This window comes from Tetranychus urticae, chromosome 3, assembly GCF_039701765.1.
Source record: "Tetranychus urticae isolate SD_2017Ah chromosome 3, NJAU_TeUrti_SD_1.0, whole genome shotgun sequence".
Taxonomy (NCBI): domain Eukaryota; kingdom Metazoa; phylum Arthropoda; class Arachnida; order Trombidiformes; family Tetranychidae; genus Tetranychus; species Tetranychus urticae.
Window position 1 is genome coordinate 19,710,329 of NC_142960.1, and position 18,970 is coordinate 19,729,298.

The following is an 18,970-nucleotide window of genomic DNA, read 5'->3' on the forward strand; positions in this document are numbered from 1 at the left end:
AACAAGTTGCAAAGTTGACCAAAAACTTGGATCAATAAAAATGTATTAAAAGGTAAAATAAAAAAAAGCGATGAAAAGCAATGAATGCGTCTGTTGAAAATGGCTAAGGAGAGTAAAAAAAAGAGCGAACGGGCCAAAGAAGAAAAAGGAAGGAAGAGAAAAATGGAAAAAGAGAAGAGAAGAAAAGAGCGAAATAAAAGATTCGTAATATGCGATAAAACTGCGCCTTGTTGTCCTGCGATTACAACGGTTTTTCGGTTCTATGAACATGAACATGATCGTTCATGTGCATGTAATATTCAACTGTCTCTTTATCTTCTCACTCTATTCATTGTACCACTAAGGGTAGAGACTAAGTGTGTGTCTTTACCCTCTTTTAGCAAAGGGTTTGTTCATCTTGTTTCACTTATGTTGCATGTTGAAGCCATATTGGCACGGAATGTGCCGACTCCTCTCTTTGGATAAAAGGAGAGGCCAAAAAGGAAAAGAGAAGAGAAAAAAAAGTTTACTCAAAAAATAGAGAGAAACTTTTCTCCCACTTTTCTCTCTCTCTCTCAGGTATCAACAAAGGTTGAAGGAGGATTGATGGTGACAATGGTTAAGTAAAAATGGTGAATGATAAAGTTAACGATAAATGTTGTTGCGGTCAAGGATCATTTGTGTTGGCGAGGCTTTACCTTGGGTTGAGCTTGCTTCTGCTTTTTGCTTTCATTGCGTGATTGCTTTTAATGTAGAGGCTGGAAGAAGAGTGACAACAAAATACAAACTTGATCATCATCAAGATTAATATTGGTGATGATCGTTTTACACTATTATATCAAGACCTCATTTCTTTACCTTTTTTCTTCTTCTTCTCTTCACTTACAGATATTTTTCACCTTCATCGATTACATTGTATTTTGTTTGCACAAAAGAAAGTGTTTCTTAAGACGGATATCACCTTTATCTTTCACCATCATCATCATCATTTCATCTTCTTTTTTCGCTTCTTTTCTTCTTCTTCTTTCCACCTTTGTCTTCTGGGTTTTCATTTTGTTATTACTTCTTCTTCTTCTTTTTCCTTGTAAAAATGTCTTCATTTGCTATTGAATAAATTGTTGTTTCCATTCAACGTTTTTGCGGGTTTTCAACTTTTGGAAATTTGCTCTTTTTCGTTCCGTTTTCGCTCAGTTTTCGCCTTCTTTTCTTCAGATCATTTTTACATCATTTTCTTGTCCATTGATATTCTACAAGTTGATAACAATTGAATTTCTCCTTTATTCTTCTTCTTCTCCAAAAATGTTCAATTAACTTATTCATTTTACACTTTCGTGTATTCAAACGGTAATCATTTCATTAGCATTAAACATTGTCATTGTTAAAAATGATGATTCTATCGACTTCTTTGTAACTTACTGATTTTTACCTTCAACAATGAGCATAACTTGGTTTGTAACCTTGTATTGCTTTACAAAGTCAAAGAAAAAAAACATCATTTTCACCTTTATTTTTCTCGAAAAAATAGAAAAATTTCTTTTCTCTTTTCTTTTCTTTTCGTCACTTTTTCTTTCGCCTTGTTGTCCAGACCAAACAAAATGACCATAATTGTGACTGATGTTTCCTTAATTTTTCAACACTTGTAAAAATAGGTTGCAACTTGAATTAGTTTCATTGTATCACAACACAAATGAACCCAAAAAGTGACCTTTTATGTGCAAGAGAAATAACAAAATGATAATTTTCCAGCGAAAAACAATTTAACTCGAATTTTGTTGAAAAGAATCAAAAACAACAAATGAAAGTAAAGATTGAACCAAAAGACTGGAGCTTCCACCAAGAGTCAACCTAAACAGTGACTTTCACTGCACAAGAAAACAATCAATGTTCACCTCTTCACGAACAAACATTTATCATCATAAATCCAGTTTGATCAAATTGAGTTAAAAAGAAATGAATATTTCTCATCGAAAATGCAAACGTCAGTGTGAATGGTCAATGAAAATGATTATAAAAGTCGACCGGCAACTTAACTCGAAGTTTGTTGGAAAGAATCAATAACAAGAAATGAATGTAAAGATTGGATCAAAAGACTTGGGCTTCCATCAAGAGTCAACCTAAACATTGACTTTCACTGCACAAGAAAACAGTAAATGCTTGCCTCTTCGCGAACAAACATTTTGCTTCGACTTTTTATTACAAATGTAGTTTGATCAAATTGAGTTGAAAAGAAATGAATATTTCTCATAAAAATGCAAAGGTCAGTGTGAATGGTCAATGAAAATGGTCATCAAAAGTCGGCCGACAATGTCAAAAATTAACAATAATTGATAGTAATGATGGCAACAATGTGATATTTAACCTACAATTTGCTTCTCCAGTTATACACAAAAGTGTAAATTGCAATATTCATTTTAACCAAAAGACTTTTCTCTCTTTCTCTCAATATAAGTGTGCAAGTTTGTGTGACTCTGTTTGATTGACGATTGACACCAAAGGTACCAAGTCAATGGCAAATGTCAACCATTGAAGAGTCACAAAAAAAAAGAGTAGAAAGAAAAACTTCTTTCATCTTTTTTTTCTTCATCTTCTTTTCTTTCCTCCTCCTCATCATCACACAAACCAATTAGCACAGTTACAGGAAAAAAAAGTTTTCTCACTCTTCATATTCGAGTAATCATTTTCCATTGAAAAGTCAATAAGAGAAGGTTGATTAGAAGCCATTTCATTCATGTCCACAGGAATCAAGATACTTGACCCTTTTACATCTTCATCATTCTTCTTGCAACATCTTTCCATGTTCAAAACTCAGTTTTCTTTGCCTTTTCTTTCGAATGCGCAAAATCTTTTCACATTATTAACCAATGTTTAAAGGTAAAGTTGAAAGTTTGGGCAACAATTGATCAAGAACAAGAAAACATTTCTTTCTTTTCCTTTCTTTTCTTTCTTTTCCCTTCATGTTCCACATTTAATTTGCCCGAGGACATTGGCCAGGTAAAAAGAGTCGTAAAAATTTGTATTTAGAGTATTTACTTGTAATCCAAATGAGAAGAATGACTGGAAATTGTCGAAATGCAAAAACCCTTTGAAAACACTTTTCTTCTTCTTCTGTTGATCCAAACAAAAGTACCTTTGATGAAAGGTTCATTGGACTTTGTTGTGCCCAAAAGTGAGCTCAGAATTGGTCAAATTTGGCTACATTCAAGTAACCTCATTCTTGACTTGCAACAACTCAATAACATTTTCACAGGTAAACGAACAATCAGGTCAAATCATTAGCTTTTCAGTTTCTTTTCAATCTTTTCATTTTCTCACAAATTTCGTTCTAATTAAACCAATCAATCTTGTAAATGAATATTCATTTGCACCGAAAAACGTGTCACAATGAATTATGAATTGAACAAATTTTCGAACACTTTTTTTTCTCTCTTTCTCTTCACTTGCATGACTTTGACCAAATTCAATGGTAATTAACGGTAAATTGATGGAAATATCATTAAAGGAAAAGAATCTTTCAATGTTTATTCACTGGGATTGGGATGATAATGTGATTCAACTAATTATAAATTGTGAATAAAGGTTAAACAAAAAGTGATTAAATGTATTGTTTGGCTGATTACAGGGAAAAAAATGGACACTGAAAAGAGATGAAAGAAAAAAGTTAAAGTTTGAAACAAAAGTTGAACTTGAGCTTTTCCAGATTATTGTTGAACATTTTTGATGTAAAAATAATTATAACAATAATGGTGATGAGAAAAGTTGATAATAATTGTAACCAGAATAATGTTATTATAAGAGAAGCATTTTTCATGGATATTAATCATTCATTATAATTACAGGGATAAAAATTTTAAATGAATAGTAAAACTGTTGGCCAGAGAGAGTAGAAGTTATCAAAAGAAGAAGAAGAAGCGAAAAGGGTTCATCTGTCATTCTTATTATTAAACATTCTCATCATCATTATTATTATCATCATTATCATCATTGTTAACGTTATAATATTTGTTGGTTTGGACATTAACAATTGAATATCTTTTCTCTGTCTTTTCTTTATTTCCTAAAATCAGAGCTTTTCCCTTTCGACAAAAGTGTTCATCTTTATTGATTGTAAATGATATGATTAAAAGTCGCGTGACTTGATGACAGGAGAACAAATGAATCGATATGAAAAAGTCTTGGGTTCATCACATTCGATGAAACTCTTTTCCCATCGAATCTCATTGTTTAACTTGACTCGTTAACATCGTGTTTACTCCGTGTAAACCCCTCAAGGTAACAGTCTTTTGATGCAGTCTGGTAAAGCCTTTTAGGTCACTGTGATACTTCAATGTTTGCTTACTTTTCTTAACTTCATTAATCCATCAATCTTTACAAATAATATCGTGTTTGGTGTAACTGGTAAAATGGGAAAATGCTTTTCTCTTCCAAACCACTTGACACTTTAACACCACAGCACTTGTATCAACATTTTCCATCTATAATTATTGTTACCTTTTACCTTTCCTCTATCGGTTAGCCTCTTTTACCTGTTTAGGTTGCTTTCTGGTTGCTTGTTCACTAAATTTATCTTTATTGTCCATCGTTTAGGCCGTTCATTCAGAATCAATGTAGAAATGTATTTGCACAATTTCACGCTTTTTCCCATTCCATTGGATAATGTTGCATTTTACCTGTTTTGTGAGTCATTTTCTACCTCATCATTTGGTCACACTTATTACAGACTCATCATTTCTCGAGTCAAACTTTTCAACGCCTTTTGATCACAAAGGGCTTTGGATAATCTTATTTTATTAAATATTTTCCCTTATTCTCAATGACTTGTAACCTGCGGTAACTCGGTTTCAATAAACATCGTTTTAGAATAATGTTTGAACTCAATTCTTTCAACAAAAAGATCTTTACAAAAACCACAAAAATAAGCATTTGAACAAACATTTCGCATATCAATATTGATCGCAGTTGCTTTGGATACTTGGATATTTTGATACTTTTCAAATTTTCGAGTCTTAAAAGTATGACAAAATAAACCGTGAAAATGATAATTAAGCGATCTTTTCATTCTAATAGCTTCAACTCTTCAACCGCTAAGTTTGGTAATAAGGATTTTAGTTTTAAAACATTCCGTTTCTTCACGCTTCTTTCTTAAACAATTACTCTTAGATTCAATGGAAACTTTTTTCAGACTGAAATCGCTTTTTTCGCTCTTTCTATCAAACAAAATATCTTCAAGAAAATTGGACAAATCACTCTAATAATTTTACTGTAAAAAAACATTTACAAGCCAATTACATGTACTTTTGATGAAAAACTCCGAAATTTCAAGGAATCGCTAACTTTTAAGAGATTTCCGACAAAACATTGTAAAATAATTATTCGATATATTTCTAGCCTTCGAATGCAAACTTGCTTAAACTGTACTTAAAAGGGCTTGATAGAGATGACAAAACACTTTCCCTCAGCCAGCACATTCCCAGTCGTATATAGATTTAAAATTAAACTTTGATTTCCAACAAAATATTACCTCATATAGAGTTTACTAATGAATGCACATTGCCTAATTAAAATGTTGGGCACAAATAAGTGTTGAAATCAAACTGTGCCAAGGTGTGTAGCACATGAGCTTTATAACCTTTCATCAAACCAGGAAAGGTAGTGCAAAGAAACGGTAAAAATGAAAAGGTGAGCAGAGTAAAATAAGGATGAGTTTTTTTTCAAATAAACTTGAAAAATGTTTAACATTCAAATTGAAAGGTTAAAATGAACCTTTCCTCTGGCTATTTATAAATGTCTCTTGAATGGTCAATTTAATGAAAAATAATGAAAGGAAATGAAAAATAAAAAGTTGAACGCATTTCATTTTAACTTCAAGAAAAGTCATAAAAATGGTAAAAATAGAAGTTTTCTTCAAATTTTTTTACCTAAAAAGATCCGAAGCAAAGAAAAGAATCGCTATAAAAGACGAAGAAATGGGACACTGAATTGAAAACCACCCTTTAAAGGTTGAATGCAAGGTAAACCTTGATTCACCTTTACGAGTTTGATTTGCATTCAAGTTATTGTTGAACCAAAGGTACAAAAGACGTAAAATAGTCGACCGTCACTTTCGATAAACGGAAATCGGAAACTGTTTTCTCTTCTCATCTATGACACAATAAGAGACTAAATATATAACTGTGAATAACCACTAAACATGACCATTTAAAATCGTTTTATTATTAATTTTTTCAACATTTTTTTTCCTTTTCTTTTCTTCAACTATTTTGATTCGTAAAATTGACCTTAGGGCAGATCAAGTAGACATTGAATCCAAACGCTAAATACAGTTAAGTAGCTTATCAATGAGAGTCGAAGATATTACAACAAAAGCTGAGCATTATTGTCATCGATTATTGTTATCATTTTCATAACAACTTGAACTTAGTCAATATTGACAGGTAAAAATTTTTGACTTTTTTTTCTCCTTCTTTTTGCTTCTTCATTGAATGGCACATTTGCACACTCACATACAAGTCAACTCATCAAAAGGTAAAAGTATAATTTGGCCAACAATTGAGCTTGAAATATGAGAAACTCTTTTCTCTATCAATACAAATTGACTATTAAATGGTTAAAGCTAATTAAAAGTGTCAACAATTGTCATCTCAAGTTGTCATGATTATCATGGAGAAAGGAATGTCAAATGTTTCCCTTTTTTTTGTAAAAGTGTGCCAAGTTGATTAGTTTAATATTGAAAAGGTTCAACGATTTGTCTTGCCAGTTAAACGGTGTTGACTCTGTTTACGTATAAATATTATATTAGATTCATTCATTTGTATCTGAGTGTGCATAAAGGCATTGTTGATCATTGTTAAATGCTTTGCATTCAGTTTACTTCAATCAGAATGACCCATAATAATAATGATGATGATAGCAATAATAATGATAAAGAGAACGATATTAAGCTTAAAATGAGTAACTTGGTGAGAATGGATGAGAAGAGGAGAGAGAGAGAATGCAAGTGATATTGAGATGGAAAGGGAAGGATGACGATGGAAAGAGAGAGAGAATGATGTTTACGGATGGACGATCAATTAGTAACGAACCATTGAACCATTCTTACATCATTTTGGCCTTATGTTGTGATCTTTTTTCGGGCTTAAAAAGTGTCTAGAACAGTCAAGCAAAAAGAGTCAATCGGAGAGAGAGAGAGAGAGAGGCGCAAGGAGAAGAGCTCAAGCTGGTGAAGAATGATGAAGATGATGGAAAAGATGAATATGAGTAAAGATGCTATAACTAAGTGGGCGGTTCGAGATGAGGAGTTGAAAGAGAAGAAGAAAAAATATTGTAAAGAGAAAAAATAAACAACAGTTTGATCCATTAACGACAATGACCTTTATACCATTTTTATTATTATTGAGACTAAATGTTTCAAGAAGATGGAAAAGAAGAAGAAAAAGAGAAAAAAAATTTCAATTTGTCTCCATTTCTACCCTTGACTTTTATCGAGTCCGTAAATGGACTAACATGTTGGCCTTACACTTTGTCTTATTGATTAAAATTGTCTTCATTTTCATCATTCAATGTAAATATCATTTTGTATCCTCAAATGGTAATGATGATATTAATAAATGTAATAATGTATTTGCTCAAGGCTAATAGAGGAATGAAAAAAAAGACATTTAAAGATGTTGATTGTTTTCCGTTGCCTTTTGTTGAGCGTTTCGTCTTTTTTTGTGTTATCATGGTTATAGGGCATGAAAGTGATGAGGAAGGAGGAGTTGCTTGGGTGAGGGTAAGTGAGGGTGAAGTGAGTAGATTGAGGAGGAAAGGAGGAGGAAAAGGAGGAGGAATGCGAAACTGTAAAACTGTAAAATAACTTCATTGGAACCCATTTTATAGGGTGACCCTGAGCGACCGGACAAAAGATTAAACTTTTTCTTCTCTTGTTTCACTTTTCGCCACTCTTCATGAGGTGGCAATCGTTGAGTTGTAATAATTGCAAGTTTATAAGGTCAATCAGGGAGGTTCATGTTGGAGTTTTACTCCAAGGAGTTGTACAATTAGTTATTAATCAGGGAATCATTTTTATCCCTTTTTTCACCAACATTAAAGGTGGTTCTTTTGGTGTGAGAATGATGACTGTTTTTCTTCCTCTTCTTATTAATCAACATGAACAGTTTTCTGGTGGAAAAAGAGAAAAGATTTGTTCTTTTCTTGTTAAGTAAATCAGTTTAATGGGGCTAAATGAAGCTTTTTGCTTTTTTCCAACATTTTTTTTTCTCTTCTCTTCTCTCTTCATGATAATGATGATGATATAAATTTTCATCTCGTTTCTTATTCTGTCGATAGTGAAAGTAATTTTTGTTCTTGTTATTTATCCCAATAAGATTAACTCTGAATCAATGGGCAGAAGCATAATAAATAAATCTTGAAAAGCTTGTAATATCTTAGACAGCTTTTCAATGTTGAAGGTAAAGTTGACGGGAAAAAGGGGTTAGTCTGTAATGTGAGCATTTCTGGTTCAACTTTTTTTCGTTTTTTTTTGTTTTCTTTCGCTTTCTGGGTTGATGGTTTGATTGGGTGATGCCGTTGTGTTTATTTAATAATATCAATTGGTTGAAAGTTTATCTTCACAAATTAATCAACTGTATCTAAATTGTTACCTTTTTAAACCGCTAACCCAATCATATGAGTGATTGATTGATTAACTTAACCATAATCAGCATAATGGGCAAAAGGCAACTTTTAAACATCATCATGATACATGATCCAATAAATGCTCTTCTCGCTACTTACCTGATCTACTTGATTTACTTTGGGTTTACACGCTTTTTTTTGTTACCTTGTTTTGTTGGGTAAACACCTTGTTGAACATGATTATTCAACATTATCTGCTAGAATGACCATTCATCTTGTAGTCTTTAACCCTTGGTTTGGAAGGTAAAAAGTAAAGGAAAATGAAATGAAATAATCTAATTTTATTCAATCGAGAGATTTATTACAATCAAATCAACTGAAGTCGTTGGAAAATAATTATTCTGTCATTAATTCAAGATCAATTTACATCGAAATCAAAGGCAAAAGACTGATGAAAATTTACTCTTAATCACAAAGATCAGTCGAATTTTTGAGAAAAATGAATCTTTAAATCAAAATGTAAACATGGTAACCAAAGATGAAATAAATTTCTACTTGATTGGTGGATCGAACTTCCATGGATCGAATATCTGTCACATTAAATTCATAGACTTTTTGACCATTTGTTTGTTTAATTTAACATAACAGTAGATGGATATAAATATGTATTTTCAGTTGTTATTTTTGGATGCAATATCCAATGAATTAAATCGTCTGAAATCAATATTTTTTTGCAACGATTGTTGTTTCGTGTGTCATTGATTTAAGGCAAAACTTGAGACTTTCACTAATCTCAACATTTAACTGTAATGAACTTAGTTAATGTAACATATTTATAATGATGGTCTAATTTAAAAAAAAGGAATTAAAATGCACGATTTTCTATACAAATGTTTTCCCCGAAGCTTTCAAAATTTATTAAACAAAGATTTTGAATTGGATTGGTGCTTTTACTAACCTGTGGAAGAAAAAGTTTGGGAATGATTGATCAATAAACTTCAGATTATTCAAAGATTTTTAGTTTTTTCTTCGGAAATAGATTAAGAAAGGTTGAATATGTAGAAGAAAATCTGAACTTCTAGTCCTAGAACTTTGATCTGTTCTGTAATTTTATCATCTCTATAAATATGCTAAATGAAAAATACTTCATTTCATTGGTAGTTTTTATTAGCTGTTAGTGGAAATATGAGATGATATTTCGTATGAATTTGACATAAAACTTGTGACAAGATGTTTCGATATCAATTTCCTTCAATTCCTATTTCTTCCTGTTTTCAAATATTGATATGTTTTGATAATTAATGACAAAATAATGACTTGTCTTGATTGAATAATTTAATCAGTTGAATCTATTTAATTTTGTTTCTGAACATGAAATGATAACGAGCGAAAATTGAGCGACAAAAATTGAAATTCTCAACTTTTGTTGATCTCATTCAACAGTTAACTGTTTTTGGGCAAACAATTTTCATGCTTCATGATGCTGTTTTGTCTCATTAATCAATTATGAAATTCATTTTAGCCTGTTGATTGTTTAATGAAACGACTTGAGAAGATAAAAGATAGCAAAGAAAATGAAAATGTTGATAATGTTTTAAACTCTTTTTTTCTTCTCCATCATTCTTTTTTTCCTCTTCCTTCTATTCACTAAATTTTCATCTTTTCTCATTGAAAAACTTCTGTATCAATTCATGGTACTTTGGTTTACAGAGAGAAACTGTTTATTTTCCTTATCCCTCATCTTCCTTTCAGATAAAAATGAACGAATGATGAGAAGGGAAGAAAAAAAAGTTGAGAAGAAAAAGTGTTCATGGATGGTTAGGGAAGGATAAAGTGAGCGCGAAATGAAGCGAAAATATTAAAAGAAGTGTGAATAAAATTGTCTCAAGTATATACTCTGGGAGTGAAAATTATCATGAATTGAATAAGTTGACTGGTAGACATGAAAATTGATGATAATTGGAAAAGTTGTCTTGAAACAAACGACACTTTTTTGGAAAATTCAAGCTTAAATACTTTTTTCCAACTTCTAATCTTTTCATTGTTTTACTTTTTTCAATTTGATTCCAGATGAACATTTGCCTTGAGATTCAGCTCGACTCATTATTGGATATAAAGTGATGCAAAAAAAAAGTATCAACTTGAAACAAAGATAATGAAAAAGAAGAGAAAAGAAGGGAAAAAAAAGTTTACTTCTTGAAATATAAAGTTTGCATTAAACAAGATTTGGTGAGGCAAAGCAGGTTAAACGGTCTAAAATGAATCATTGAGTGGAAAGAGTTGAAGGAAGAAAAAGGAGAAAAATGATGAAAAAAGATGAAGCTAATAATGTATAATAATGATGACGATAATCAAGACTCTTGGGCTTAAATATGTTGCCTTTTTTTAATGGATAAATACATGAAGAAAAGCGTAAAGAACAAAACTTTGACTTTGTGTTTTTTTTGCTGTTTGGTTGTTGTTCGCCTTGTTGACTGGGTTCACTCTTGATGACTTTATTCAGTTAAGAGGGTGAGATGAGAGAATTGATGAAAAGAAAAGTGAAAAAGAATTAAAATGAAGATGAAGATGAAGATGGTGAAGCATGGATAAATGCTATTTTATATGCTTTTTACTTTTGTTATTAAACGTTATTATGATTCCTCTTTTTGTTTGCATCTTTTTTTGTTGTACTTCTTTGCGTTCTTATTTTGTCAACTAACTGCGTACGCACACAAGTATGTGCTTGACTAAGTGTGTAAACAAGCGCACGCTTAAGGGTCAAGCGTGGTAATCAGAGTGATGATGATGCTCAACGAATCAAAGTCAACACCAATTATCGGTCTAAATTGAGGGTCGTAACAGAGGCAAGGAAAAGGGAATGGGAATAAAAGTGAAAGGTTGAAAATGAAAAGGATGAGCACACGATTGAGGATTGACTTTTATGCTTCATTCTTGGGATGCACAGTTGGGAGTGCTTTGCTAACTTGATAGAGATGGGATGCAAGGATGGGAGAAGAGAGTGAGATGATGACTGATGAAACTGAATAATAAGTAACAATATAAAAAGTAAAAAACTGAAAGGACTATTTTAGAAGGTGAAGGAAGGAAAAAGTAAAGCATTTTAACTGTCATCATCTTTTTCTGCTTTTGGGTTTGACGAGGTTCGGCCAAGCAAAATGCCCAAGGAACCCGAAAAAAATCAATTATATCGCCTCAATAATTTGCAATAAGATGATGATGATGATGCTGTTATCATCAATAGAAACTGAAGGAAACGGAAAAGTGAAAAAGAGAGGAGGAAAATTAAGAGGATGAGGTACATTATATGGTACAAAAAAAGACAGAAGGAGACGAGAAATGTAAAAATGGTAAAAAATGTTAATGTAATTTCGCCAATGAGAAATGAGGAAAAAAAGTTGATGACTAAATTCAGTTTTCAAGTGAATTTTCTCACTCAATGACATTTGTCGAGTAAAGTGCCGATGTTTATCCTGTAATGCAAATTTTAAACAAAATTGTCAAACTTGTTGGCACTTCGTCCTATTTGTCACTGTGGTTGGAAAAAGTGAAAGTTTACTAGAAAGCAATCAAATCTTTACTAAGATTTGTTTCCGTGAAATGTAGCAAATTCACCAATTTAACACAAATTTCACAGCCCTTACATCGTTACCTAGTCTTAATTTGTACATCACAAGACGTAGGAATGATCTCGAGATTTAAAGAAAGCAATTTGCTTCTTCGCCTACTTAAGTAAAGGCAATTATGATTCTTAAACTGCTATTATTGTAGTTTATAATGCAAAGCCTGTCTTGCTACATACTTGGTACCTGGTCAAGTCTTCAGCTTATACTGACGGCAAGGTTTAAAGAAGGAAGTTTTACATTTCTTCGCCTACCTAAGTAAAGACAACTATGGTTTTTATAAACTGAATACAATTGTTTTAACCCTCTCAAAGCAGATTCAGGATACTTATCAAAAGCCCACGGTGGCAAAGATACAGCTTCATGCGGTGGATCACTCGAATTACCAATCAATGAAAAACGTAACTAGCAACGATAACCGGTGCCAATTGCAAGACACTCCAATTACTTGATTAAAAGCTTCGCGATAAAAACGTTTTGTAAAAAAGGCTCATCTTGATCATGTTCAAACATCAACATCAAAATATCAAATTTTACAATTAATTGCTGTTTCACCATTATCCAATTACAAGCTGTGTTATTGGATTTAATTTGGAAGCGATAATCTGGAATTATGCGATTAATCAATTGATCAATTAATCAACTTAAACCTTGACGTAGTTTTCAAGCAACAAATCAGTTATCATTTAATCGATCAATTTCATGACACAATAATAAAGGAAAATAACCTGATGATGTTTATTGAACTATTATTCATCAAGTGAACCAGTTTTGACTAACATCAAGCGAAGCAAATGTTAACGAAGTAAACTTCAACTTTTACTCAACCCTTTCTGCAACTCAACATGTTTATCATAATCAAATTATGAGTAATCAAATAATCAAACTTATTGGTAAAAAATAAGCGCCAAGCAACAAAACAAAAGCCTTTGCAGTTGCAAAGTTTGCAGCAAAAGCTAGTCCATCATTGAGACCAATGATGTGATAAAATTCAAAGTAAACTTGTGATGCAAACATAAAGGTTACTGTTACTAATCTATATCAATCATGTGGAAGCTTATTGTTTCAATCAATTCCTTTTCCATGCAGAAATGAAAAATGATTGTGATTATGATGATAATGATGATGACAATATTTTTGTTAATAATCTTGGATAACCATTATTTCACCTTTTGCCCATTGTTTAACTTAAATAACTTGTTCGTCTGATCTTCTTGGACTGATATTATTAGGAATAAATGGGTAATAGTTGAGTGTTGGGGCAACATTGGTGTTGCCTTTAACAGTTGATCAAGCAATTGTTTAACGCCAACATGGCCCATTAAGCCTCCATAACAGGAGACATGCTCCAATAAAAGATCAAATTAATGAAACATTTCTTCCCTCCTTCTTCATTCTTCACCATTCTTCCTGTATTCTGTATTCAGTTGAACATTTTTTTCTCTCTTTCTCTTCGCCAGCTCTTTCCATCTTCCATCTCAATACATTTTCACCATTTTCATCATCATTCTCATCATCATCATCTTTTAATATTATATCGTAAATACGTCATCTTAAACATACTTTTTCGCTGCCTCTTCTTATTCACTCTAAAAGTATATTTTTACTTTTTGCTTCTTCACATTCCCTGTCAGTTAATAATGATACTTGTCATCTTTATCTGTTTCAATTTCATTCTCATCATTATGTTGACATTTTCTTTTTCCCTCTTCCCTGAACTCTTCAGCAAAGCATTCATTTTTGTCTTTCAGAATATTACTCTTGAAAATGGTGCCATTACAATAACATGAATTCAACTGGAAAATGGAGAGAAAAGGGAGAAAAGGGAGAAAAAAAGAAAAGCAAAAGAATCGAAATTAAAAGCTAGAAATTTCATGAAAAAATGCAAAATTTCATTTTCAATGCTAGAATCAAGATAGCCAAAGATATTGTTTACAGAGTTGCCTTCATTTGATAATCATTTTATGCAAACATTATGATTATCAAGCAATCCTTTTGTGAACTTCATGTTTAGATTTGAAATGTTGTCCAAAGCTGCGAGTGTAAAAGGTTAAATGGTGATCCAGTTGCTGGTCAAAATTTGTTAACCATGATGATGGACACAAAAAGATGATGGCGATAGCTGAATGGAAGAAGAAGGCAAAAAGATGATAATGATGATGCAAAAATAAAGAAGAAAAGGAATGAAGAAAAGGGAAGATAAAAGAAGGTGGGTAACAAAGGGAAATGTAAACTCGGACAATCTGATTGGTTGATGGGAATGATGTGGATCATGTTAAGCAATGGTCCATGTACATTATATACCTATTAGTATGAAGAGAAAACAGGGAAAGTTTCAAACTATTTTCAGAGGTATTTCGGTGAAAAGAAACAAACGCCTTTTCTCCACCCTTCCACTTAGCTTTTCCTTTACGATTCTTTGAGGCGGAGAGATGATGATGAGAAGATGAGGAGAGCAGAGGAAAAAAAAGTGAGACAAGAGATGAGAAGAAGAAGAAAAGAAATGATGATTTTGGTCTAACTGTTATTTATTTATATACACATCAAAATCTCACTGGGATTCCAAACGATTTGATAGTAAAGCGTAAACTGAAAGTTTGATTGGAAAGTCACAAGAAGAAGAAAAAGAAAGATGATAATGATGGTGAACAAGATGAAGAAATGGATTCCATATTCATGAGAATCTTCATGAGATTATTGGTAAATCCTTTCAATTTTTGTTTTGTCTTTTCATTTCACTTTTTCTTCTTCTTCTTTTCATCTTTCAATTTTTGGATTAAACCTTTTTCCATTGAAATTGTTTTGCAAAATTCAATTTTTTACTTTTTCTCTTCAATCAAATAGTTTCAAGATTGGAAATGATGAATTTATCGATATTTTTATTCATCTTTTCAATTCGTCATCAACATTAAAAGTTTTTTCTCTCGTTTAACGATAATGAAATGAAACGAAAAGAAGAAAAAAATGAAAAGTTTTATGTACATTGAAATTGAAAGGTTGATTGTTTTGGTTGAACCTTGAAAAATGAATAGAGAAGGAAACATGGAAAAAGAGAAAAGAAAAATTCTGGTAAATTCAACCAACCAAGCTGAAGAGATGAAATGAGCAAGAAGAAAAGGGTCAACAAGAAAGAAAAGGAAGAAAAAAAGGAAAACAACATAAAAGGATAAACGTTGCTAGATTATCATTATTATCATCATCACAATCATAATAATGATAATCTTCATTTTCATCCTCACCACGAGAAGAAAATGATGAACAGGAAAAACATGGAAAAAGACTGGGAATGAAAATGTTGAACAACTTGAAATTGTTGGAAGAAGAAGAAGAAGAAAAAAGTTGAGATAAATTCTGGTGATAATAAAAAAAAGTAGAATTGCATTTTCAGATAAAAACCAGATAGAATGAGTTTTTTTATCTTCTTTTTTCTTCTTCTTCTTCTTTTACTCTTTTTGTCAAGCTTTACCTTTCTTCTTGCTCACTCTCACCCACCACAATAAAAGAGGAATGTTGAATGTAAATGTTGAAGGTGGAAAAACGTACAGATGCTTGTGTGTTCTGATTTAGATTCAAAATAGGTTTTTCAAGATTTTCCGTCTCAATGCTCACTGTAATTGGATTTATAATCTGCAACCGTCTCTCTTCCTCTTTCCTTTTCATCATCAGCATCATCATCATCTTGCCAATGTATTTGTGCTGGGAATGATGAAGAAAGGAAAGACTGGAAACAAGCAAACTCATAGACTCACAACATCAACAAGAAAAACGAAGAACAAAAAAACCTTATAATTTTCTTTTCTTTTTTTTCGCGATAACCTAAAAATCGCAGACCAATATTTGTTAACAAAACTCTTTTTCCTTTTTCTTTTTCTTCCACCCAAACAATCATGGCAAGAATAGTTATCAGATGCGTTTCAATTTTCGCCTTTTGTTTATCCAAAACAAAATTTTCATTCCTTTCAAACTCATTTACCTTCAAATTCAATTGTTGGCAAAATTTGATTCCTCAGAACATTGAGTAACTTCGATTATTCATTTTTCATTTTCCCAAGTTCATGCCATCATCAATCCTTTCCAATCAAAATATGAGACTTGAAAAAAATCGAAAAAATCATTTTCGAACTTGAAATTTGAAGAATCAAAGATCTATTCGAAACTCGACAAACATTTCCAAATGCAAATTTTCACGCTAATATATTTTCGAAGCTCAGTGCATTATGAAGCCTTTTAAATCGAAAGAAAAATTTCCAAAAAACATTCTGAAAAAATCGAAAAAGTCATTTTCGAATTTAAAATTTGAAGAATCAAAAATTCAGTTGAGCTCGAAAAATGTTGCAAAAAGTGCTGCTTTTCGGTGAAAATTTTCAGTTCTTCGTCTCCTGAACAGATCGATAAAATGTTCTTGAGAAATGTACGAATATTTCTCATTGATTCGCAATAGTCTTTGGAACTTTTGTCGAATGGAATTTTCGTTTTCTTTTATCGATTTTTTCATGTTGACTTTACTCTTTTGTTTCATCATTTGTGTCAAAAATTCATTTGAAATGATCAAGAATGGAAATGAATGATCCATTATTCAACCAATTGGTGTGTTTAACATTTTCTCTTCATTTTTTCCTTCCTTTCATTTTCTTTCTTTTTTACTTCACCAAAATTCGATTGGCTGTGTATTTGATGGTTCCTTCTCTCCTTCACCATGTTAAACATGTGATTTGAGGCGACTCATTGAGAAATTGAAAGGTAAACCTGAAAATATGCATCAACCTTTCACTTGATCAAACTACTCACTCTCATCTAATTTTGTTGGCAAAACAAATTTTAGATTATTTTTCATTCTCTCGTTTACCTTCTATTTTCATGTAAATTTTACCTGAACAAATCCTGAACTTGCCCATTTGATTTCACTCAACTGTACAACAGATTTTTTTGCTTCTCATTCAACAAAACCATTTTATAAATTGAGCCAGAACGAAATCAATCTCTTTGTAATTGATTTCAATTGAAATTTCATTTCATTTTCAATTTAATTCTAAGGGCAAAAGGTAACAACAACAACAACAGTAAAACGAGTGAAAAAAATGCTTCAATGATGAGCGAAGGTAAAAAGAGTAGAGAAAAAAAATAAACAATTTATTTGCTCATGAAGATAGTTCAGTGTTTTTTTGCATCAATTCAGATTCCAGCATTACACTTGAAGTGACATTTGCAATCGAAAAGAAAAGATTGAAAAAAGTTTCATTTTCCAAACATTTTCTCAAATGCTTTTCTTCATTTGCAATGACAATTATTCTCAATGATAAATCATGAAAAAAAGGTAAACTTTGGAAAAGAATTTCTTCTTGTCTGAAACTCGCCTTTGGGTGTTGAATTATTGCCAAGTTGATGGTCATTGTGCCAGTGAAAAGAATTGACAATAATGATTATGAGAAGAAGAAAAAAAGAAAAAAGAAATTCTCTTCATTCAACATTTTCTAAAGTCAAGTTCGAAAAGAAATTGCAATGTTTTTTGATTGATGATTTGCCAATGAGCTTGTTCAATGGTTCTAACCTTTTCTTACTGACCAACAATTGTGGCTTTTCATTTTTTGTTATCAACTTTGATTATCAAATGTTAATGTAATTTGCAGCATTTATTGAACAGTTCAGTTATGAATAAGGAAATGACTTTCAACTTTTGTTGCGTTCATCGCTCCATCTTTATTGTCAATCGAAACACTTTCAATTCATTTTCATGTTCACCATTCAGTGGTCATTGTGCAAGGACAGAGAAGAAGAAAAAGAAACAAAAAATGGTTGAATATTAATGGTCAAATGATTATGATGTGCAATTGGAATTGAGAGAAAAAAGTTATCAGTTCGTTGGTTGAACTGGGAATGGAAAAATATCATTTTCTTTTCAATATCAATCTCAATTTTACTCCATTGATTTGAAATGTAAAATGGCAAGATTTTACGATAAAAATTTTCTTCTTTTTTTCTTCTTCTCATTCAAAATTTCGATTCTGGATAAAAATAATTTGCTTTTCTTCTGATGAGTTTCATAGAAAAACTTGTTTCACCATTTCTTTCCATTTCTTGTGCATTCACTTTAATCATCAATTTTAAACTCTACATTTTCAACATTAGTTTCGAGAAAAGTTTCGACCAAAAGGAATATTATCAGCAAGGAAAAAGAAATGTTTTAAGATAAAAGAAAACTTTTTTCTTCTCTCTTCAATTTTTATCTCCTTGACACTGAAGTCCATCCAATCTGTAATATTCTGCTTTTTCCTCTTTTGTGTCATTTTTACAGTTGACGTTCAAGCTTCCCATTATCACACAATCAGTTTCAACTTGTCAACAGTCAAACCCATTGATCTACAGCTTTTTTTTCTCATCGTCTTCTTGCTTCGACTTTTTACCCTTTTCTCCTTCTTTTTTCCCCTGTCCAGTCTAAGTGATGAGCATGAAAAAGATGAACTTATCAGATGAAATTTTGGATCATACAATGGTATAAAAAGGACCAATTTTATAGGTTGCAAAAGATGGAGTAAACTCTACTTTTGCAAAACAAAATTTCAATGTTGCATTAGAAATGGGTAAACTCGATTTTGAATTTCGAAAAATGAGATTGATCAAAGTCGAATCTATTTTCACTTTTGAAAAATAATTTTCTCGCTCGAACAAACGATCTCGATTCAAACTAAACTCGACCGAGAACAAAATATTAAAGGTATGAGGATTGAGCACTCTGTGGATGCAAAATTGAATTGAAA